The sequence below is a fragment of the Hyla sarda genome, unplaced genomic scaffold (genome assembly GCF_029499605.1).
Source record: "Hyla sarda isolate aHylSar1 unplaced genomic scaffold, aHylSar1.hap1 scaffold_1008, whole genome shotgun sequence".
NCBI lineage: Eukaryota > Metazoa > Chordata > Amphibia > Anura > Hylidae > Hyla > Hyla sarda.
In genome coordinates this window covers 40,206-64,726 of record NW_026607627.1, presented here as the reverse complement: position 1 = coordinate 64,726, position 24,521 = coordinate 40,206, and the positions used below count along the sequence as shown (strand labels likewise).

Below are 24,521 nucleotides of genomic sequence, written 5' to 3'. Positions count from 1 at the left end.
AAAAGGTGGTGCTGCTGCTGCTTCTGCTTCTGCTTGTGTCTGGCCGCTGTTGGAGCGTCCAGGCACAGGACTTCTGCTGCTGCTGACTAAATGGCCTCCTTAATTGGATCATTTGAGTAGCCAGCACACCTGTGCAGGTAGGGCATGACATGATAGGCAGCTGCCTTGATAGCGGGTGGGTGCTGAATGTTCCTAATTGACAAAATAAGATTAATGCTTATGAAGAAATATAAAATCTCATCCCTTCCCCAATATCGCGCCACACCCCTACCCCTTAATTCCCTGGTTGAACTTGATGGACATATGTCTTTTTTCGACCGTACTAACTATGTAACTATGTAACATAACATGGGGGGGGGGGGTCTCCTGGCTGTTCACACAGGTGTGTCATTGCTGTACATTGACCATGCATTGCTTCTGTGGTATTGCAAAGGCAAAGACAAATGCTTCCAGCCATCCATTGCACTAATGGATTGGTCATCAGCTGGCTGTCTATGTCCCGCATCAATATAGACCAAAGTACAGAGGGTTAGGCTATGCTATTGTGCACCTACCTGATGCATCAGAAGGTGCGATCCCCTTGCTAAATTCTGTGCACAGACTTTGAGATCTATGCTTTAGACTGTATCTAAACCTGCTCCAACATGGACTGACATTCTGGCCTACTTTCAGCCGATGCGACTTGTCTGTCGCTGAACAGTCGCTTTTTATGTATTCAGCACCTATGTATAATGTTGTAAAAATGCTCTAGAAGCTAAAGTCGCAGAAATGTCACACATATTTGGCCTGCAACTTTCTGTGCGACAAATTCAGACAGGAAAAATCAGTATAAATCCTTAGAAAATTATCCCCCAGTGTCTCCATCTGCTGGCGGTATTGAATAAGCATTGCTGCACTGATGGGGTATGCATTAGACGAAAAAAAAGAAGAAAAAGAAGAATAATACGCCCAGAAAAGAGGCGAAAAGGAGAAAAACGTAAAAAAACGTGAAAAAAAAGTAAGAGGAAGAGAAGGGAAAAAAAGGTGGAAATGGGTTTAAAAGTGATTTCGGCGGAGAAATATATATATATATATATATATATATATATATATATATATATACGCGCACACACACACATATATATAAACGTATTCTCCGTTGAGATATTGCAGCCGCTGCTGTGTCCAGGCCCAGGAGCCTTAGCACTGTGCTGTGATGTCACTCAATACCACTGACATCACTAGGTGTAAACAACATCTCTCCTTTGCTGTGTATGTGACTATGGAGCTGTTTGGTGATGTCGTCTATTATGGCCTTCATAGAAGCAACAGGAGATTGTTGCATCCATCTAGAACCCTCAGAACTACAGTGCTATGATGTCACTCACTTCCACAGGCCTTGCAGAGTGTAACAACAACAACCCAGCTTTGTTGTGTATGTAACCATAGGGATTTGTGATGTCCACCTAGAACCTTCACAGCAGCGACAGCTTTATGAGGAGCATCAGCACTGCTCTGCCTGAGCAGAACCATCACCGCCATAGGTTGTCAAATAACCCGGGGTTTAACCCACACAGGTAAGTCCAATGGGGTGCAGCATGTCCTCTATGCTTACAGCTTCCCGTGGGTGTTGGTTTGATACCGTTTGGGGACAGCCAAGGAGGCATCTGCAGGCAAACAAAGGTAGGTGTGTGCTTGTGTGTGTGTTTCCTATGCAGATCCTAAGCCCAGTGTCACATGCAAGTATAGTAGGAGGAGTAAGAAGGGTTCCTGGCAAATCCGGGTTATGGATTGCATTTAAAAAGGCCCCGTGGGAGTGCAATGGGCCCCTGTCTTGCTGCTTAGCAATAATGGTATGGGTTTAGGTTCTGCTGTGTGTACTGGTGGTTGACTGCCCCCCAGCCCAGAGTGTGCATGGAAAATTGTCTGGCAGCCTCCCTGACAGCAAGCAGTGATAGTGCCCATGAAGGGGACCTTGTTGGGCCCGCCCCTTTCACGGTTATCGCTTCTCGGCCTTTTGGCTAAGATCAAGTGTAGTATCTGTTCTTATCAGTTTAATATCTGATACGTCCCCTATCTGGGGACCATATATTAAATGGATTTTTGAGAACGGGGGCCGATTTCGAAGCTTGCTTCCGTCGCCCTATGCATTGACCCGATATGGCAGTATCTTCGGGTACAGTGCACCACCCCCTTACAGGGTTAAAAAGAAAGATTCCTACTTTCATTGCTACCTGCTTGCTGGCTAGCCAGCTAGCCAGCCCTGTGGGCCTTGCTGCTGCTGCTGCTGCAGCCAAAAAACAAAAGGTGGTGCTGCTGCTGCTTCTGCTTCTGCTTGTGTCTGGCCGCTGTTGGAGCGTCCAGGCACAGGACTTCTGCTGCTGCTGACTAAATGGCCTCCTTAATTGGATCATTTGAGTAGCCAGCACACCTGTGCAGGTAGGGCATGACATGATAGGCAGCTGCCTTGATAGCGGGTGGGTGCTGAATGTTCCTAATTGACAAAATAAGATTAATGCTTATGAAGAAATATAAAATCTCATCCCTTCCCCAATATCGCGCCACACCCCTACCCCTTAATTCCCTGGTTGAACTTGATGGACATATGTCTTTTTTCGACCGTACTAACTATGTAACTATGTAACATAACATGGGGGGGGGGGGTCTCCTGGCTGTTCACACAGGTGTGTCATTGCTGTACATTGACCATGCATTGCTTCTGTGGTATTGCAAAGGCAAAGACAAATGCTTCCAGCCATCCATTGCACTAATGGATTGGTCATCAGCTGGCTGTCTATGTCCCGCATCAATATAGACCAAAGTACAGAGGGTTAGGCTATGCTATTGTGCACCTACCTGATGCATCAGAAGGTGCGAGGCCCTTGCTAAATTCTGTGCACAGACTTTGAGATCTATGCTTTAGACTGTATCTAAACCTGCTCCAACATGGACTGACATTCTGGCCTACTTTCAGCCGATGCGACTTGTCTGTCGCTGAACAGTCGCTTTTTATGTATTCAGCACCTATGTATAATGTTGTAAAAATGCTCTAGAAGCTAAAGTCGCAGAAATGTCACACATATTTGGCCTGCAACTTTCTGTGCGACAAATTCAGACAGGAAAAATCAGTATAAATCCTTAGAAAATTATCCCCCAGTGTCTCCATCTGCTGGCGGTATTGAATAAGCATTGCTGCACTGATGGGGTATGCATTAGACGAAAAAAAAGAAGAAAAAGAAGAATAATACGCCCAGAAAAGAGGCGAAAAGGAGAAAAACGTAAAAAAACGTGAAAAAAAAGTAAGAGGAAGAGAAGGGAAAAAAAGGTGGAAATGGGTTTAAAAGTGATTTCGGCGGAGAAATATATATATATATATATATATATATATATATATATATATATATACGCGCACACACACACATATATATAAACGTATTCTCCGTTGAGATATTGCAGCCGCTGCTGTGTCCAGGCCCAGGAGCCTTAGCACTGTGCTGTGATGTCACTCAATACCACTGACATCACTAGGTGTAAACAACATCTCTCCTTTGCTGTGTATGTGACTATGGAGCTGTTTGGTGATGTCGTCTATTATGGCCTTCATAGAAGCAACAGGAGATTGTTGCATCCATCTAGAACCCTCAGAACTACAGTGCTATGATGTCACTCACTTCCACAGGCCTTGCAGAGTGTAAACAACAACAACCCAGCTTTGTTGTGTATGTAACCATAGGGATTTGTGATGTCACCTAGAACCTTCACAGCAGCGACAGCTTTATGAGGAGCATCAGCACTGCTCTGCCTGAGCAGAACCATCACCGCCATAGGTTGTCAAATAACCCGGGTTTAACCCACACAGGTAAGTCCAATGGGGTGCAGGCATGTCCTCTATGCTTACAGCTTCCCGTGGGTGTTGGTTTGATACCGTTTGGGGACAGCCAAGGAGGCATCTGCAGGCAACAAAGGTAGGTGTGTGCTTGTGTGTGTGTTTCCTATGCAGATCCTAAGCCCAGTGTCACATGCAAGTAGGAGGAGTAAGAAGGGTTCCTGGCAAATCCGGGTTATGGATTGCATTTAAAAAGGCCCCGTGGGAGTGCAATGGGCCCCTGTCTTGCTGCTTAGCAATAATGGTATGGGTTTAGGTTCTGCTGTGTGTACTGGTGGTTGACTGCCCCCCAGCCCAGAGTGTGCATGGAAAATTGTCTGGCAGCCTCCCTGACAGCAAGCAGTGATAGTGCCCATGAAGGGGACCTTGTTGGGCCCGCCCCTTTCACGGTTATCGCTTCTCGGCCTTTTGGCTAAGATCAAGTGTAGTATCTGTTCTTATCAGTTTAATATCTGATACGTCCCCTATCTGGGGACCATATATTAAATGGATTTTTGAGAACGGGGGCCGATTTCGAAGCTTGCTTCCGTCGCCCTATGCATTGACCCGATATGGCAGTATCTTCGGGTACAGTGCACCACCCCCTTACAGGGTTAAAAAGAAAGATTCCTACTTTCATTGCTACCTGCTTGCTGGCTAGCCAGCTAGCCAGCCCTGTGGGCCTTGCTGCTGCTGCTGCTGCAGCCAAAAAACAAAAGGTGGTGCTGCTGCTGCTTCTGCTTCTGCTTGTGTCTGGCCGCTGTTGGAGCGTCCAGGCACAGGACTTCTGCTGCTGCTGACTAAATGGCCTCCTTAATTGGATCATTTGAGTAGCCAGCACACCTGTGCAGGTAGGGCATGACATGATAGGCAGCTGCCTTGATAGCGGGTGGGTGCTGAATGTTCCTAATTGACAAAATAAGATTAATGCTTATGAAGAAATATAAAATCTCATCCCTTCCCCAATATCGCGCCACACCCCTACCCCTTAATTCCCTGGTTGAACTTGATGGACATATGTCTTTTTTCGACCGTACTAACTATGTAACTATGTAACATAACATGGGGGGGGGGGGGTCTCCTGGCTGTTCACACAGGTGTGTCATTGCTGTACATTGACCATGCATTGCTTCTGTGGTATTGCAAAGGCAAAGACAAATGCTTCCAGCCATCCATTGCACTAATGGATTGGTCATCAGCTGGCTGTCTATGTCCCGCATCAATATAGACCAAAGTACAGAGGGTTAGGCTATGCTATTGTGCACCTACCTGATGCATCAGAAGGTGCGAGGCCCTTGCTAAATTCTGTGCACAGACTTTGAGATCTATGCTTTAGACTGTATCTAAACCTGCTCCAACATGGACTGACATTCTGGCCTACTTTCAGCCGATGCGACTTGTCTGTCGCTGAACAGTCGCTTTTTATGTATTCAGCACCTATGTATAATGTTGTAAAAATGCTCTAGAAGCTAAAGTCGCAGAAATGTCACACATATTTGGCCTGCAACTTTCTGTGCGACAAATTCAGACAGGAAAAATCAGTATAAATCCTTAGAAAATTATCCCCCAGTGTCTCCATCTGCTGGCGGTATTGAATAAGCATTGCTGCACTGATGGGGTATGCATTAGACGAAAAAAAAGAAGAAAAAGAAGAATAATACGCCCAGAAAAGAGGCGAAAAGGAGAAAAACGTAAAAAAACGTGAAAAAAAAGTAAGAGGAAGAGAAGGGAAAAAAAGGTGGAAATGGGTTTAAAAGTGATTTCGGCGGAGAAATATATATATATATATATATATATATATATATATATATATATACGCGCACACACACACATATATATAAACGTATTCTCCGTTGAGATATTGCAGCCGCTGCTGTGTCCAGGCCCAGGAGCCTTAGCACTGTGCTGTGATGTCACTCAATACCACTGACATCACTAGGTGTAAACAACATCTCTCCTTTGCTGTGTATGTGACTATGGAGCTGTTTGGTGATGTCGTCTATTATGGCCTTCATAGAAGCAACAGGAGATTGTTGCATCCATCTAGAACCCTCAGAACTACAGTGCTATGATGTCACTCACTTCCACAGGCCTTGCAGAGTGTAAACAACAACAACCCAGCTTTGTTGTGTATGTAACCATAGGGATTTGTGATGTCACCTAGAACCTTCACAGCAGCGACAGCTTTATGAGGAGCATCAGCACTGCTCTGCCTGAGCAGAACCATCACCGCCATAGGTTGTCAAATAACCCGGGTTTAACCCACACAGGTAAGTCCAATGGGGTGCAGGCATGTCCTCTATGCTTACAGCTTCCCGTGGGTGTTGGTTTGATACCGTTTGGGGACAGCCAAGGAGGCATCTGCAGGCAACAAAGGTAGGTGTGTGCTTGTGTGTGTGTTTCCTATGCAGATCCTAAGCCCAGTGTCACATGCAAGTAGGAGGAGTAAGAAGGGTTCCTGGCAAATCCGGGTTATGGATTGCATTTAAAAAGGCCCCGTGGGAGTGCAATGGGCCCCTGTCTTGCTGCTTAGCAATAATGGTATGGGTTTAGGTTCTGCTGTGTGTACTGGTGGTTGACTGCCCCCCAGCCCAGAGTGTGCATGGAAAATTGTCTGGCAGCCTCCCTGACAGCAAGCAGTGATAGTGCCCATGAAGGGGACCTTGTTGGGCCCGCCCCTTTCACGGTTATCGCTTCTCGGCCTTTTGGCTAAGATCAAGTGTAGTATCTGTTCTTATCAGTTTAATATCTGATACGTCCCCTATCTGGGGACCATATATTAAATGGATTTTTGAGAACGGGGGCCGATTTCGAAGCTTGCTTCCGTCGCCCTATGCATTGACCCGATATGGCAGTATCTTCGGGTACAGTGCACCACCCCCTTACAGGGTTAAAAAGAAAGATTCCTACTTTCATTGCTACCTGCTTGCTGGCTAGCCAGCTAGCCAGCCCTGTGGGCCTTGCTGCTGCTGCTGCAGCCAAAAAACAAAAGGTGGTGCTGCTGCTGCTTCTGCTTCTGCTTGTGTCTGGCCGCTGTTGGAGCGTCCAGGCACAGGACTTCTGCTGCTGCTGACTAAATGGCCTCCTTAATTGGATCATTTGAGTAGCCAGCACACCTGTGCAGGTAGGGCATGACATGATAGGCAGCTGCCTTGATAGCGGGTGGGTGCTGAATGTTCCTAATTGACAAAATAAGATTAATGCTTATGAAGAAATATAAAATCTCATCCCTTCCCCAATATCGCGCCACACCCCTACCCCTTAATTCCCTGGTTGAACTTGATGGACATATGTCTTTTTTCGACCGTACTAACTATGTAACTATGTAACATAACATGGGGGGGGGGGGGGTCTCCTGGCTGTTCACACAGGTGTGTCATTGCTGTACATTGACCATGCATTGCTTCTGTGGTATTGCAAAGGCAAAGACAAATGCTTCCAGCCATCCATTGCACTAATGGATTGGTCATCAGCTGGCTGTCTATGTCCCGCATCAATATAGACCAAAGTACAGAGGGTTAGGCTATGCTATTGTGCACCTACCTGATGCATCAGAAGGTGCGAGGCCCTTGCTAAATTCTGTGCACAGACTTTGAGATCTATGCTTTAGACTGTATCTAAACCTGCTCCAACATGGACTGACATTCTGGCCTACTTTCAGCCGATGCGACTTGTCTGTCGCTGAACAGTCGCTTTTTATGTATTCAGCACCTATGTATAATGTTGTAAAAATGCTCTAGAAGCTAAAGTCGCAGAAATGTCACACATATTTGGCCTGCAACTTTCTGTGCGACAAATTCAGACAGGAAAAATCAGTATAAATCCTTAGAAAATTATCCCCCAGTGTCTCCATCTGCTGGCGGTATTGAATAAGCATTGCTGCACTGATGGGGTATGCATTAGACGAAAAAAAAGAAGAAAAAGAAGAATAATACGCCCAGAAAAGAGGCGAAAAGGAGAAAAACGTAAAAAAACGTGAAAAAAAAGTAAGAGGAAGAGAAGGGAAAAGAAGGTGGAAATGGGTTTAAAAGTGATTTCGGCGGAGAAATATATATATAGATATATATATATATATATATATATATATATATATATACGCGCACACACACACATATATATAAACGTATTCTCCGTTGAGATATTGCAGCCGCTGCTGTGTCCAGGCCCAGGAGCCTTAGCACTGTGCTGTGATGTCACTCAATACCACTGACATCACTAGGTGTAAACAACATCTCTCCTTTGCTGTGTATGTGACTATGGAGCTGTTTGGTGATGTCGTCTATTATGGCCTTCATAGAAGCAACAGGAGATTGTTGCATCCATCTAGAACCCTCAGAACTACAGTGCTATGATGTCACTCACTTCCACAGGCCTTGCAGAGTGTAAACAACAACAACCCAGCTTTGTTGTGTATGTAACCATAGGGATTTGTGATGTCACCTAGAACCTTCACAGCAGCGACAGCTTTATGAGGAGCATCAGCACTGCTCTGCCTGAGCAGAACCATCACCGCCATAGGTTGTCAAATAACCCGGGTTTAACCCACACAGGTAAGTCCAATGGGGTGCAGGCATGTCCTCTATGCTTACAGCTTCCCGTGGGTGTTGGTTTGATACCGTTTGGGGACAGCCAAGGAGGCATCTGCAGGCAACAAAGGTAGGTGTGTGCTTGTGTGTGTGTTTCCTATGCAGATCCTAAGCCCAGTGTCACATGCAAGTAGGAGGAGTAAGAAGGGTTCCTGGCAAATCCGGGTTATGGATTGCATTTAAAAAGGCCCCGTGGGAGTGCAATGGGCCCCTGTCTTGCTGCTTAGCAATAATGGTATGGGTTTAGGTTCTGCTGTGTGTACTGGTGGTTGACTGCCCCCCAGCCCAGAGTGTGCATGGAAAATTGTCTGGCAGCCTCCCTGACAGCAAGCAGTGATAGTGCCCATGAAGGGGACCTTGTTGGGCCCGCCCCTTTCACGGTTATCGCTTCTCGGCCTTTTGGCTAAGATCAAGTGTAGTATCTGTTCTTATCAGTTTAATATCTGATACGTCCCCTATCTGGGGACCATATATTAAATGGATTTTTGAGAACGGGGGCCGATTTCGAAGCTTGCTTCCGTCGCCCTATGCATTGACCCGATATGGCAGTATCTTCGGGTACAGTGCACCACCCCCTTACAGGGTTAAAAAGAAAGATTCCTACTTTCATTGCTACCTGCTTGCTGGCTAGCCAGCTAGCCAGCCCTGTGGGCCTTGCTGCTGCTGCTGCTGCAGCCAAAAAACAAAAGGTGGTGCTGCTGCTGCTTCTGCTTCTGCTTGTGTCTGGCCGCTGTTGGAGCGTCCAGGCACAGGACTTCTGCTGCTGCTGACTAAATGGCCTCCTTAATTGGATCATTTGAGTAGCCAGCACACCTGTGCAGGTAGGGCATGACATGATAGGCAGCTGCCTTGATAGCGGGTGGGTGCTGAATGTTCCTAATTGACAAAATAAGATTAATGCTTATGAAGAAATATAAAATCTCATCCCTTCCCCAATATCGCGCCACACCCCTACCCCTTAATTCCCTGGTTGAACTTGATGGACATATGTCTTTTTTCGACCGTACTAACTATGTAACTATGTAACATAACATGGGGGGGGGGGGTCTCCTGGCTGTTCACACAGGTGTGTCATTGCTGTACATTGACCATGCATTGCTTCTGTGGTATTGCAAAGGCAAAGACAAATGCTTCCAGCCATCCATTGCACTAATGGATTGGTCATCAGCTGGCTGTCTATGTCCCGCATCAATATAGACCAAAGTACAGAGGGTTAGGCTATGCTATTGTGCACCTACCTGATGCATCAGAAGGTGCGAGGCCCTTGCTAAATTCTGTGCACAGACTTTGAGATCTATGCTTTAGACTGTATCTAAACCTGCTCCAACATGGACTGACATTCTGGCCTACTTTCAGCCGATGCGACTTGTCTGTCGCTGAACAGTCGCTTTTTATGTATTCAGCACCTATGTATAATGTTGTAAAAATGCTCTAGAAGCTAAAGTCGCAGAAATGTCACACATATTTGGCCTGCAACTTTCTGTGCGACAAATTCAGACAGGAAAAATCAGTATAAATCCTTAGAAAATTATCCCCCAGTGTCTCCATCTGCTGGCGGTATTGAATAAGCATTGCTGCACTGATGGGGTATGCATTAGACGAAAAAAAAGAAGAAAAAGAAGAATAATACGCCCAGAAAAGAGGCGAAAAGGAGAAAAACGTAAAAAAACGTGAAAAAAAAGTAAGAGGAAGAGAAGGGAAAAAAAGGTGGAAATGGGTTTAAAAGTGATTTCGGCGGAGAATATATATATATATATATATATATATATATATATATATATATACGCGCACACACACACATATATATAAACGTATTCTCCGTTGAGATATTGCAGCCGCTGCTGTGTCCAGGCCCAGGAGCCTTAGCACTGTGCTGTGATGTCACTCAATACCACTGACATCACTAGGTGTAAACAACATCTCTCCTTTGCTGTGTATGTGACTATGGAGCTGTTTGGTGATGTCGTCTATTATGGCCTTCATAGAAGCAACAGGAGATTGTTGCATCCATCTAGAACCCTCAGAACTACAGTGCTATGATGTCACTCACTTCCACAGGCCTTGCAGAGTGTAAACAACAACAACCCAGCTTTGTTGTGTATGTAACCATAGGGATTTGTGATGTCACCTAGAACCTTCACAGCAGCGACAGCTTTATGAGGAGCATCAGCACTGCTCTGCCTGAGCAGAACCATCACCGCCATAGGTTGTCAAATAACCCGGGTTTAACCCACACAGGTAAGTCCAATGGGGTGCAGGCATGTCCTCTATGCTTACAGCTTCCCGTGGGTGTTGGTTTGATACCGTTTGGGGACAGCCAAGGAGGCATCTGCAGGCAACAAAGGTAGGTGTGTGCTTGTGTGTGTGTTTCCTATGCAGATCCTAAGCCCAGTGTCACATGCAAGTAGGAGGAGTAAGAAGGGTTCCTGGCAAATCCGGGTTATGGATTGCATTTAAAAAGGCCCCGTGGGAGTGCAATGGGCCCCTGTCTTGCTGCTTAGCAATAATGGTATGGGTTTAGGTTCTGCTGTGTGTACTGGTGGTTGACTGCCCCCCAGCCCAGAGTGTGCATGGAAAATTGTCTGGCAGCCTCCCTGACAGCAAGCAGTGATAGTGCCCATGAAGGGGACCTTGTTGGGCCCGCCCCTTTCACGGTTATCGCTTCTCGGCCTTTTGGCTAAGATCAAGTGTAGTATCTGTTCTTATCAGTTTAATATCTGATACGTCCCCTATCTGGGGACCATATATTAAATGGATTTTTGAGAACGGGGGCCGATTTCGAAGCTTGCTTCCGTCGCCCTATGCATTGACCCGATATGGCAGTATCTTCGGGTACAGTGCACCACCCCCTTACAGGGTTAAAAAGAAAGATTCCTACTTTCATTGCTACCTGCTTGCTGGCTAGCCAGCTAGCCAGCCCTGTGGGCCTTGCTGCTGCTGCTGCTGCAGCCAAAAAACAAAAGGTGGTGCTGCTGCTGCTGCTGCTTCTGCTTGTGTCTGGCCGCTGTTGGAGCGTCCAGGCACAGGACTTCTGCTGCTGCTGACTAAATGGCCTCCTTAATTGGATCATTTGAGTAGCCAGCACACCTGTGCAGGTAGGGCATGACATGATAGGCAGCTGCCTTGATAGCGGGTGGGTGCTGAATGTTCCTAATTGACAAAATAAGATTAATGCTTATGAAGAAATATAAAATCTCATCCCTTCCCCAATATCGCGCCACACCCCTACCCCTTAATTCCCTGGTTGAACTTGATGGACATATGTCTTTTTTCGACCGTACTAACTATGTAACTATGTAACATAACATGGGGGGGGGGGGGGTCTCCTGGCTGTTCACACAGGTGTGTCATTGCTGTACATTGACCATGCATTGCTTCTGTGGTATTGCAAAGGCAAAGACAAATGCTTCCAGCCATCCATTGCACTAATGGATTGGTCATCAGCTGGCTGTCTATGTCCCGCATCAATATAGACCAAAGTACAGAGGGTTAGGCTATGCTATTGTGCACCTACCTGATGCATCAGAAGGTGCGAGGCCCTTGCTAAATTCTGTGCACAGACTTTGAGATCTATGCTTTAGACTGTATCTAAACCTGCTCCAACATGGACTGACATTCTGGCCTACTTTCAGCCGATGCGACTTGTCTGTCGCTGAACAGTCGCTTTTTATGTATTCAGCACCTATGTATAATGTTGTAAAAATGCTCTAGAAGCTAAAGTCGCAGAAATGTCACACATATTTGGCCTGCAACTTTCTGTGCGACAAATTCAGACAGGAAAAATCAGTATAAATCCTTAGAAAATTATCCCCCAGTGTCTCCATCTGCTGGCGGTATTGAATAAGCATTGCTGCACTGATGGGGTATGCATTAGACGAAAAAAAAGAAGAAAAAGAAGAATAATACGCCCAGAAAAGAGGCGAAAAGGAGAAAAACGTAAAAAAACGTGAAAAAAAAGTAAGAGGAAGAGAAGGGAAAAAAAGGTGGAAATGGGTTTAAAAGTGATTTCGGCGGAGAAATATATATATATATATATATATATATATATATATATATATACGCGCACACACACACATATATATAAACGTATTCTCCGTTGAGATATTGCAGCCGCTGCTGTGTCCAGGCCCAGGAGCCTTAGCACTGTGCTGTGATGTCACTCAATACCACTGACATCACTAGGTGTAAACAACATCTCTCCTTTGCTGTGTATGTGACTATGGAGCTGTTTGGTGATGTCGTCTATTATGGCCTTCATAGAAGCAACAGGAGATTGTTGCATCCATCTAGAACCCTCAGAACTACAGTGCTATGATGTCACTCACTTCCACAGGCCTTGCAGAGTGTAAACAACAACAACCCAGCTTTGTTGTGTATGTAACCATAGGGATTTGTGATGTCACCTAGAACCTTCACAGCAGCGACAGCTTTATGAGGAGCATCAGCACTGCTCTGCCTGAGCAGAACCATCACCGCCATAGGTTGTCAAATAACCCGGGTTTAACCCACACAGGTAAGTCCAATGGGGTGCAGGCATGTCCTCTATGCTTACAGCTTCCCGTGGGTGTTGGTTTGATACCGTTTGGGGACAGCCAAGGAGGCATCTGCAGGCAACAAAGGTAGGTGTGTGCTTGTGTGTGTGTTTCCTATGCAGATCCTAAGCCCAGTGTCACATGCAAGTAGGAGGAGTAAGAAGGGTTCCTGGCAAATCCGGGTTATGGATTGCATTTAAAAAGGCCCCGTGGGAGTGCAATGGGCCCCTGTCTTGCTGCTTAGCAATAATGGTATGGGTTTAGGTTCTGCTGTGTGTACTGGTGGTTGACTGCCCCCCAGCCCAGAGTGTGCATGGAAAATTGTCTGGCAGCCTCCCTGACAGCAAGCAGTGATAGTGCCCATGAAGGGGACCTTGTTGGGCCCGCCCCTTTCACGGTTATCGCTTCTCGGCCTTTTGGCTAAGATCAAGTGTAGTATCTGTTCTTATCAGTTTAATATCTGATACGTCCCCTATCTGGGGACCATATATTAAATGGATTTTTGAGAACGGGGGCCGATTTCGAAGCTTGCTTCCGTCGCCCTATGCATTGACCCGATATGGCAGTATCTTCGGGTACAGTGCACCACCCCCTTACAGGGTTAAAAAGAAAGATTCCTACTTTCATTGCTACCTGCTTGCTGGCTAGCCAGCTAGCCAGCCCTGTGGGCCTTGCTGCTGCTGCTGCTGCAGCCAAAAAACAAAAGGTGGTGCTGCTGCTGCTGCTGCTTCTGCTTGTGTCTGGCCGCTGTTGGAGCGTCCAGGCACAGGACTTCTGCTGCTGCTGACTAAATGGCCTCCTTAATTGGATCATTTGAGTAGCCAGCACACCTGTGCAGGTAGGGCATGACATGATAGGCAGCTGCCTTGATAGCGGGTGGGTGCTGAATGTTCCTAATTGACAAAATAAGATTAATGCTTATGAAGAAATATAAAATCTCATCCCTTCCCCAATATCGCGCCACACCCCTACCCCTTAATTCCCTGGTTGAACTTGATGGACATATGTCTTTTTTCGACCGTACTAACTATGTAACTATGTAACATAACATGGGGGGGGGGGGGGTCTCCTGGCTGTTCACACAGGTGCATTGCTGTACATTGACCATGCATTGCTTCTGTGGTATTGCAAAGGCAAAGACAAATGCTTCCAGCCATCCATTGCACTAATGGATTGGTCATCAGCTGGCTGTCTATGTCCCGCATCAATATAGACCAAAGTACAGAGGGTTAGGCTATGCTATTGTGCACCTACCTGATGCATCAGAAGGTGCGAGGCCCTTGCTAAATTCTGTGCACAGACTTTGAGATCTATGCTTTAGACTGTATCTAAACCTGCTCCAACATGGACTGACATTCTGGCCTACTTTCAGCCGATGCGACTTGTCTGTCGCTGAACAGTCGCTTTTTATGTATTCAGCACCTATGTATAATGTTGTAAAAATGCTCTAGAAGCTAAAGTCGCAGAAATGTCACACATATTTGGCCTGCAACTTTCTGTGCGACAAATTCAGACAGGAAAAATCAGTATAAATCCTTAGAAAATTATCCCCCAGTGTCTCCATCTGCTGGCGGTATTGAATAAGCATTGCTGCACTGATGGGGTATGCATTAGACGAAAAAAAAGAAGAAAAAGAAGAATAATACGCCCAGAAAAGAGGCGAAAAGGAGAAAAACGTAAAAAAACGTGAAAAAAAAGTAAGAGGAAGAGAAGGGAAAAAAAGGTGGAAATGGGTTTAAAAGTGATTTCGGCGGAGAATATATATATATATATATATATATATATATATATATATATATATATACGCGCACACACACACATATATATAAACGTATTCTCCGTTGAGATATTGCAGCCGCTGCTGTGTCCAGGCCCAGGAGCCTTAGCACTGTGCTGTGATGTCACTCAATACCACTGACATCACTAGGTGTAAACAACATCTCTCCTTTGCTGTGTATGTGACTATGGAGCTGTTTGGTGATGTCGTCTATTATGGCCTTCATAGAAGCAACAGGAGATTGTTGCATCCATCTAGAACCCTCAGAACTACAGTGCTATGAAGTCACTCACTTCCACAGGCCTTGCAGAGTGTAAACAACAACAACCCAGCTTTGTTGTGTATGTAACCATAGGGATTTGTGATGTCACCTAGAACCTTCACAGCAGCGACAGCTTTATGAGGAGCATCAGCACTGCTCTGCCTGAGCAGAACCATCACCGCCATAGGTTGTCAAATAACCCGGGTTTAACCCACACAGGTAAGTCCAATGGGGTGCAGGCATGTCCTCTATGCTTACAGCTTCCCGTGGGTGTTGGTTTGATACCGTTTGGGGACAGCCAAGGAGGCATCTGCAGGCAACAAAGGTAGGTGTGTGCTTGTGTGTGTGTTTCCTATGCAGATCCTAAGCCCAGTTGTCACATGCAAGTAGGAGGAGTAAGAAGGGTTCCTGGCAAATCCGGGTTATGGATTGCATTTAAAAAGGCCCCGTGGGAGTGCAATGGGCCCCTGTCTTGCTGCTTAGCAATAATGGTATGGGTTTAGGTTCTGCTGTGTGTACTGGTGGTTGACTGCCCCCCAGCCCAGAGTGTGCATGGAAAATTGTCTGGCAGCCTCCCTGACAGCAAGCAGTGATAGTGCCCATGAAGGGGACCTTGTTGGGCCCGCCCCTTTCACGGTTATCGCTTCTCGGCCTTTTGGCTAAGATCAAGTGTAGTATCTGTTCTTATCAGTTTAATATCTGATACGTCCCCTATCTGGGGACCATATATTAAATGGATTTTTGAGAACGGGGGCCGATTTCGAAGCTTGCTTCCGTCGCCCTATGCATTGACCCGATATGGCAGTATCTTCGGGTACAGTGCACCACCCCCTTACAGGGTTAAAAAGAAAGATTCCTACTTTCATTGCTACCTGCTTGCTGGCTAGCCAGCTAGCCAGCCCTGTGGGCCTTGCTGCTGCTGCTGCTGCAGCCAAAAAACAAAAGGTGGTGCTGCTGCTGCTTCTGCTTCTGCTTGTGTCTGGCCGCTGTTGGAGCGTCCAGGCACAGGACTTCTGCTGCTGCTGACTAAATGGCCTCCTTAATTGGATCATTTGAGTAGCCAGCACACCTGTGCAGGTAGGGCATGACATGATAGGCAGCTGCCTTGATAGCGGGTGGGTGCTGAATGTTCCTAATTGACAAAATAAGATTAATGCTTATGAAGAAATATAAAATCTCATCCCTTCCCCAATATCGCGCCACACCCCTACCCCTTAATTCCCTGGTTGAACTTGATGGACATATGTCTTTTTTCGACCGTACTAACTATGTAACTATGTAACATAACATGGGGGGGGGGGGGTCTCCTGGCTGTTCACACAGGTGTGTCATTGCTGTACATTGACCATGCATTGCTTCTGTGGTATTGCAAAGGCAAAGACAAATGCTTCCAGCCATCCATTGCACTAATGGATTGGTCATCAGCTGGCTGTCTATGTCCCGCATCAATATAGACCAAAGTACAGAGGGTTAGGCTATGCTATTGTGCACCTACCTGATGCATCAGAAGGTGCGAGGCCCTTGCTAAATTCTGTGCACAGACTTTGAGATCTATGCTTTAGACTGTATCTAAACCTGCTCCAACATGGACTGACATTCTGGCCTACTTTCAGCCGATGCGACTTGTCTGTCGCTGAACAGTCGCTTTTTATGTATTCAGCACCTATGTATAATGTTGTAAAAATGCTCTAGAAGCTAAAGTCGCAGAAATGTCACACATATTTGGCCTGCAACTTTCTGTGCGACAAATTCAGACAGGAAAAATCAGTATAAATCCTTAGAAAATTATCCCCCAGTGTCTCCATCTGCTGGCGGTATTGAATAAGCATTGCTGCACTGATGGGGTATGCATTAGACGAAAAAAAAGAAGAAAAAGAAGAATAATACGCCCAGAAAAGAGGCGAAAAGGAGAAAAACGTAAAAAAACGTGAAAAAAAAGTAAGAGGAAGAGAAGGGAAAAAAAGGTGGAAATGGGTTTAAAAGTGATTTCGGCGGAGAAATATATATATATATATATATATATATATATATATATATATATATACGCGCACACACACACATATATATAAACGTATTCTCCGTTGAGATATTGCAGCCGCTGCTGTGTCCAGGCCCAGGAGCCTTAGCACTGTGCTGTGATGTCACTCAATACCACTGACATCACTAGGTGTAAACAACATCTCTCCTTTGCTGTGTATGTGACTATGGAGCTGTTTGGTGATGTCGTCTATTATGGCCTTCATAGAAGCAACAGGAGATTGTTGCATCCATCTAGAACCCTCAGAACTACAGTGCTATGATGTCACTCACTTCCACAGGCCTTGCAGAGTGTAAACAACAACAACCCAGCTTTGTTGTGTATGTAACCATAGGGATTTGTGATGTCACCTAGAACCTTCACAGCAGCGACAGCTTTATGAGGAGCATCAGCACTGCTCTGCCTGAGCAGAACCATCACCGCCATAGGTTGTCAAATAACCCGGGTTTAACCCACACAGGTAAGTCCAATGGGGTGCAGGCATGTCCTCTATGCTTACAGCTTCCCGTGGGTGTTGGTTTGATACCGTTTGGGGACAGCCAAGGAGGCATCTGCAGGCAACAAAGGTAGGTGTGTGCTTGTGTGTGTGTTTCCTATGCAGATCCTAAGCCCAGTGTCACATGCAAGTAGGAGGAGTAAGAAGGGTTCCTGGCAAATCCGGGTTATGGATTGCATTTAAAAAGGCCCCGTGGGAGTGCAATGGGCCCCTGTCTTGCTGCTTAGCAATAATGGTATGGGTTTAGGTTCTGCTGTGTGTACTGGTGGTTGACTGCCCCCCAGCCCAGAGTGTGCATGGAAAATTGTCTGGCAGCCTCCCTGACAGCAAGCAGTGATAGTGCCCATGAAGGGGACCTTGTTGGGCCCGCCCCTTTCACGGTTATCGCTTCTCGGCCTTTTGGCTAAGATCAAGTGTAGTATCTGTTCTTATCAGTTTAATATCTGATACGTCCCCTATCTGGGGACCATATATTAAATGGATTTTTGAGAACGGGGGCCGATTTCGAAGCTTGCTTCCGTCGCCCTATGCATTGACCCGATATGGCAGTATCTTCGGGTACAGTGCACCACCCCCTTACAGGGTTAAAAAGAAAGATTCCTACTTTCATTGCTACCTGCTTGCTGGCTAGCCAGCTAGCCAGCCCTGTGGGCCTTGCTGCTGCTGCTGCTGCAGCCAAAAAACAAAAGGTGGTGCTGCTGCTGCTTCTGCTTCTGCTTGTGTCTGGCCGCTGTTGGAGCGTCCAGGCACAGGACTTCTGCTGCTGCTGACTAAATGGCCTCCTTAATTGGATCATTTGAGTAGCCAGCACACCTGTGCAGGTAGGGCATGACATGATAGGCAGCTGCCTTGATAGCGGGTGGGTGCTGAATGTTCCTAATTGACAAAATAAGATTAATGCTTATGAAGAAATATAAAATCTCATCCCTTCCCCAATATCGCGCCACACCCCTACCCCTTAATTCCCTGGTTGAACTTGATGGACATATGTCTTTTTTCGACCGTACTAACTATGTAACTATGTAACATAACATGGGGGGGGGGGGTCTCCTGGCTGTTCACACAGGTGTGTCATTGCTGTACATTGACCATGCATTGCTTCTGTGGTATTGCAAAGGCAAAGACAAATGCTTCCAGCCATCCATTGCACTAATGGATTGGTCATCAGCTGGCTGTCTATGTCCCGCATCAATATAGACCAAAGTACAGAGGGTTAGGCTATGCTATTGTGCACCTACCTGATGCATCAGAAGGTGCGAGGCCCTTGCTAAATTCTGTGCACAGACTTTGAGATCTATGCTTTAGACTGTATCTAAACCTGCTCCAACATGGACTGACATTCTGGCCTACTTTCAGCCGATGCGACTTGTCTGTCGCTGAACAGTCGCTTTTTATGTATTCAGCACCTATGTATAATGTTGTAAAAATGCTCTAGAAGCTAAAGTCGCAGAAATGTCACACATATTTGGCCTGCAACTTTCTGTGCGACAAATTCAGACAGGAAAAATCAGTATAAATCCTTAGAAAATTATCCCCCAGTGTCTCCATCTGCTGGCGGTATTGAATAAGCATTGCTGCACTGATGGGGTATGCATTAGACGAAAAAAAAGAAGAAAAAGAAGAATAATACGCCCAGAAAAGAGGCGAAAAGGAGAAAAACGTAAAAAAACGTGAAAAAAAAGTAAGAGGAAGAGAAGGGAAAAAAAGGTGGAAATGGGTTTAAAAGTGATTTCGGCGGAGAATATATATATATATATATATATATATATATATATATATATATATATACGCGCACACACACACATATATATAAACGTATTCTCCGTTGAGATATTGCAGCCGCTGCTGTGTCCAGGCCCAGGAGCCTTAGCACTGTGCTGTGATGTCACTCAATACCACTGACATCACTAGGTGTAAACAACATCTCTCCTTTGCTGTGTATGTGACTATGGAGCTGTTTGGTGATGTCGTCTATTATGGCCTTCATAGAAGCAACAGGAGATTGTTGCATCCATCTAGAACCCTCAGAACTACAGTGCTATGATGTCACTCACTTCCACAGGCCTTGCAGAGTGTAAACAACAACAACCCAGCTTTGTTGTGTATGTAACCATAGGGATTTGTGATGTCACCTAGAACCTTCACAGCAGCGACAGCTTTATGAGGAGCATCAGCACTGCTCTGCCTGAGCAGAACCATCACCGCCATAGGTTGTCAAATAACCCGGGTTTAACCCACACAGGTAAGTCCAATGGGGTGCAGGCATGTCCTCTATGCTTACAGCTTCCCGTGGGTGTTGGTTTGATACCGTTTGGGGACAGCCAAGGAGGCATCTGCAGGCAACAAAGGTAGGTGTGTGCTTGTGTGTGTGTTTCCTATGCAGATCCTAAGCCCAGTGTCACATGCAAGTAGGAGGAGTAAGAAGGGTTCCTGGCAAATCCGGGTTATGGATTGCATTTAAAAAGGCCCCGTGGGAGTGCAATGGGCCCCTGTCTTGCTGCTTAGCAATAATGGTATGGGTTTAGGTTCTGCTGTGTGTACTGGTGGTTGACTGCCCCCCAGCCCAGAGTGTGCATGGAAAATTGTCTGGCAGCCTCCCTGACAGCAAGCAGTGATAGTGCCCATGAAGGGGACCTTGTTGGGCCCGCCCCTTTCACGGTTATCGCTTCTCGGCCTTTTGGCTAAGATCAAGTGTAGTATCTGTTCTTATCAGTTTAATATCTGATACGTCCCCTATCTGGGGACCATATATTAAATGGATTTTTGAGAACGGGGGCCGATTTCGAAGCTTGCTTCCGTCGCCCTATGCATTGACCCGATATGGCAGTATCTTCGGGTACAGTGCACCACCCCCTTACAGGGTTAAAAAGAAAGATTCCTACTTTCATTGCTACCTGCTTGCTGGCTAGCCAGCTAGCCAGCCCTGTGGGCCTTGCTGCTGCTGCTGCTGCAGCAGCCAAAAAACAAAAGGTGGTGCTGCTGCTGCTTCTGCTTCTGCTTGTGTCTGGCCGCTGTTGGAGCGTCCAGGCACAGGACTTCTGCTGCTGCTGACTAAATGGCCTCCTTAATTGGATCATTTGAGTAGCCAGCACACCTGTGCAGGTAGGGCATGACATGATAGGCAGCTGCCTTGATAGCGGGTGGGTGCTGAATGTTCCTAATTGACAAAATAAGATTAATGCTTATGAAGAAATATAAAATCTCATCCCTTCCCCAATATCGCGCCACACCCCTACCCCTTAATTCCCTGGTTGAACTTGATGGACATATGTCTTTTTTCGACCGTACTAACTATGTAACTATGTAACATAACATGGGGGGGGGGGGTCTCCTGGCTGTTCACACAGGTGTGTCATTGCTGTACATTGACCATGCATTGCTTCTGTGGTATTGCAAAGGCAAAGACAAATGCTTCCAGCCATCCATTGCACTAATGGATTGGTCATCAGCTGGCTGTCTATGTCCCGCATCAATATAGACCAAAGTACAGAGGGTTAGGCTATGCTATTGTGCACCTACCTGATGCATCAGAAGGTGCGAGGCCCTTGCTAAATTCTGTGCACAGACTTTGAGATCTATGCTTTAGACTGTATCTAAACCTGCTCCAACATGGACTGACATTCTGGCCTACTTTCAGCCGATGCGACTTGTCTGTCGCTGAACAGTCGCTTTTTATGTATTCAGCACCTATGTATAATGTTGTAAAAATGCTCTAGAAGCTAAAGTCGCAGAAATGTCACACATATTTGGCCTGCAACTTTCTGTGCGACAAATTCAGACAGGAAAAATCAGTATAAATCCTTAGAAAATTATCCCCCAGTGTCTCCATCTGCTGGCGGTATTGAATAAGCATTGCTGCACTGATGGGGTATGCATTAGACGAAAAAAAAGAAGAAAAAGAAGAATAATACGCCCAGAAAAGAGGCGAAAAGGAGAAAAACGTAAAAAAACGTGAAAAAAAAGTAAGAGGAAGAGAAGGGAAAAAAAGGTGGAAATGGGTTTAAAAGTGATTTCGGCGGAGAATATATATATATATATATATATATATATATATATATATATATATACGCGCACACACACACATATATATAAACGTATTCTCCGTTGAGATATTGCAGCCGCTGCTGTGTCCAGGCCCAGGAGCCTTAGCACTGTGCTGTGATGTCACTCAATACCACTGACATCACTAGGTGTAAACAACATCTCTCCTTTGCTGTGTATGTGACTATGGAGCTGTTTGGTGATGTCGTCTATTATGGCCTTCATAGAAGCAACAGGAGATTGTTGCATCCATCTAGAACCCTCAGAACTACAGTGCTATGATGTCACTCACTTCCACAGGCCTTGCAGAGTGTAAACAACAACAACCCAGCTTTGTTGTGTATGTAACCATAGGGATTTGTGATGTCACCTAGAACCTTCACAGCAGCGACAGCTTTATGAGGAGCATCAGCACTGCTCTGCCTGAGCAGAACCATCACCGCCATAGGTTGTCAAATAACCCGGGTTTAACCCACACAGGTAAGTCCAATGGGGTGCAGGCATGTCCTCTATGCTTACAGCTTCCCGTGGGTGTTGGTTTGATACCGTTTGGGGACAGCCAAGGAGGCATCTGCAGGCAACAAAGGTAGGTGTGTGCTTGTGTGTGTGTTTCCTATGCAGATCCTAAGCCCAGTGTCACATGCAAGTAGGAGGAGTAAGAAGGGTTCCTGGCAAATCCGGGTTATGGATTGCATTTAAAAAGGCCCCGTGGGAGTGCAATGGGCCCCTGTCTTGCTGCTTAGCAATAATGGTATGGGTTTAGGTTCTGCTGTGTGTACTGGTGGTTGACTGCCCCCCAGCCCAGAGTGTGCATGGAAAATTGTCTGGCAGCCTCCCTGACAGCAAGCAGTGATAGTGCCCATGAAGGGGACCTTGTTGGGCCCGCCCCTTTCACGGTTATCGCTTCTCGGCCTTTTGGCTAAGATCAAGTGTAGTATCTGTTCTTATCAGTTTAATATCTGATACGTCCCCTATCTGGGGACCATATATTAAATGGATTTTTGAGAACGGGGGCCGATTTCGAAGCTTGCTTCCGTCGCCCTATGCATTGACCCGATATGGCAGTATCTTCGGGTACAGTGCACCACCCCCTTACAGGGTTAAAAAGAAAGATTCCTACTTTCATTGCTACCTGCTTGCTGGCTAGCCAGCTAGCCAGCCCTGTGGGCCTTGCTGCTGCTGCTGCTGCAGCCAAAAAACAAAAGGTGGTGCTGCTGCTGCTTCTGCTTCTGCTTGTGTCTGGCCGCTGTTGGAGCGTCCAGGCACAGGACTTCTGCTGCTGCTGACTAAATGGCCTCCTTAATTGGATCATTTGAGTAGCCAGCACACCTGTGCAGGTAGGGCATGACATGATAGGCAGCTGCCTTGATAGCGGGTGGGTGCTGAATGTTCCTAATTGACAAAATAAGATTAATGCTTATGAAGAAATATAAAATCTCATCCCTTCCCCAATATCGCGCCACACCCCTACCCCTTAATTCCCTGGTTGAACTTGATGGACATATGTCTTTTTTCGACCGTACTAACTATGTAACTATGTAACATAACATGGGGGGGGGGGTCTCCTGGCTGTTCACACAGGTGTGTCATTGCTGTACATTGACCATGCATTGCTTCTGTGGTATTGCAAAGGCAAAGACAAATGCTTCCAGCCATCCATTGCACTAATGGATTGGTCATCAGCTGGCTGTCTATGTCCCGCATCAATATAGACCAAAGTACAGAGGGTTAGGCTATGCTATTGTGCACCTACCTGATGCATCAGAAGGTGCGAGGCCCTTGCTAAATTCTGTGCACAGACTTTGAGATCTATGCTTTAGACTGTATCTAAACCTGCTCCAACATGGACTGACATTCTGGCCTACTTTCAGCCGATGCGACTTGTCTGTCGCTGAACAGTCGCTTTTTATGTATTCAGCACCTATGTATAATGTTGTAAAAATGCTCTAGAAGCTAAAGTCGCAGAAATGTCACACATATTTGGCCTGCAACTTTCTGTGCGACAAATTCAGACAGGAAAAATCAGTATAAATCCTTAGAAAATTATCCCCCAGTGTCTCCATCTGCTGGCGGTATTGAATAAGCATTGCTGCACTGATGGGGTATGCATTAGACGAAAAAAAAGAAGAAAAAGAAGAATAATACGCCCAGAAAAGAGGCGAAAAGGAGAAAAACGTAAAAAAACGTGAAAAAAAAGTAAGAGGAAGAGAAGGGAAAAAAAGGTGGAAATGGGTTTAAAAGTGATTTCGGCGGAGAAATATATATATATATATATATATATATATATATATATATATATATACGCGCACACACACACATATATATAAACGTATTCTCCGTTGAGATATTGCAGCCGCTGCTGTGTCCAGGCCCAGGAGCCTTAGCACTGTGCTGTGATGTCACTCAATACCACTGACATCACTAGGTGTAAACAACATCTCTCCTTTGCTGTGTATGTGACTATGGAGCTGTTTGGTGATGTCGTCTATTATGGCCTTCATAGAAGCAACAGGAGATTGTTGCATCCATCTAGAACCCTCAGAACTACAGTGCTATGATGTCACTCACTTCCACAGGCCTTGCAGAGTGTAAACAACAACAACCCAGCTTTGTTGTGTATGTAACCATAGGGATTTGTGATGTCACCTAGAACCTTCACAGCAGCGACAGCTTTATGAGGAGCATCAGCACTGCTCTGCCTGAGCAGAACCATCACCGCCATAGGTTGTCAAATAACCCGGGTTTAACCCACACAGGTAAGTCCAATGGGGTGCAGGCATGTCCTCTATGCTTACAGCTTCCCGTGGGTGTTGGTTTGATACCGTTTGGGGACAGCCAAGGAGGCATCTGCAGGCAACAAAGGTAGGTGTGTGCTTGTGTGTGTGTTTCCTATGCAGATCCTAAGCCCAGTGTCACATGCAAGTAGGAGGAGTAAGAAGGGTTCC

The 24,521-nt window shown here is 46.0% G+C and overlaps 10 non-coding genes across 10 annotated transcripts; all 10 read left to right on the top strand.

Moving 5' to 3' along the window:
• Positions 1–1,980: 1,980 nt before the first annotated feature.
• On the top strand, positions 1,981–2,171 carry LOC130298615 (U2 spliceosomal RNA). The gene has a single exon (XR_008849944.1). It is a non-coding gene; the product is annotated as a U2 spliceosomal RNA (small nuclear RNA).
• Positions 2,172–4,257: 2,086 nt separating this feature from the next.
• Positions 4,258–4,448, top strand: LOC130298613 (U2 spliceosomal RNA). The gene has a single exon (XR_008849941.1). It is a non-coding gene; the product is annotated as a U2 spliceosomal RNA (small nuclear RNA).
• Positions 4,449–6,533: 2,085 nt separating this feature from the next.
• On the top strand, positions 6,534–6,724 carry LOC130298612 (U2 spliceosomal RNA). The gene has a single exon (XR_008849940.1). It is a non-coding gene; the product is annotated as a U2 spliceosomal RNA (small nuclear RNA).
• Positions 6,725–8,813: 2,089 nt separating this feature from the next.
• On the top strand, positions 8,814–9,004 carry LOC130298611 (U2 spliceosomal RNA). Its single transcript, XR_008849939.1, has one exon. It is a non-coding gene; the product is annotated as a U2 spliceosomal RNA (small nuclear RNA).
• Positions 9,005–11,087: 2,083 nt separating this feature from the next.
• Positions 11,088–11,278, top strand: LOC130298610 (U2 spliceosomal RNA). The gene has a single exon (XR_008849938.1). It is a non-coding gene; the product is annotated as a U2 spliceosomal RNA (small nuclear RNA).
• Positions 11,279–13,362: 2,084 nt separating this feature from the next.
• On the top strand, positions 13,363–13,553 carry LOC130298609 (U2 spliceosomal RNA). The gene has a single exon (XR_008849937.1). It is a non-coding gene; the product is annotated as a U2 spliceosomal RNA (small nuclear RNA).
• Positions 13,554–15,640: 2,087 nt separating this feature from the next.
• LOC130298608 (U2 spliceosomal RNA) lies at positions 15,641–15,831 on the top strand. The gene has a single exon (XR_008849936.1). It is a non-coding gene; the product is annotated as a U2 spliceosomal RNA (small nuclear RNA).
• Positions 15,832–17,918: 2,087 nt separating this feature from the next.
• On the top strand, positions 17,919–18,109 carry LOC130298607 (U2 spliceosomal RNA). Its single transcript, XR_008849935.1, has one exon. It is a non-coding gene; the product is annotated as a U2 spliceosomal RNA (small nuclear RNA).
• Positions 18,110–20,196: 2,087 nt separating this feature from the next.
• LOC130298606 (U2 spliceosomal RNA) lies at positions 20,197–20,387 on the top strand. Its single transcript, XR_008849934.1, has one exon. It is a non-coding gene; the product is annotated as a U2 spliceosomal RNA (small nuclear RNA).
• A 2,088-nt stretch (positions 20,388–22,475) lies between these two features.
• On the top strand, positions 22,476–22,666 carry LOC130298605 (U2 spliceosomal RNA). Its single transcript, XR_008849933.1, has one exon. It is a non-coding gene; the product is annotated as a U2 spliceosomal RNA (small nuclear RNA).
• The last annotated feature ends 1,855 nt before the right edge of the window (positions 22,667–24,521 follow it).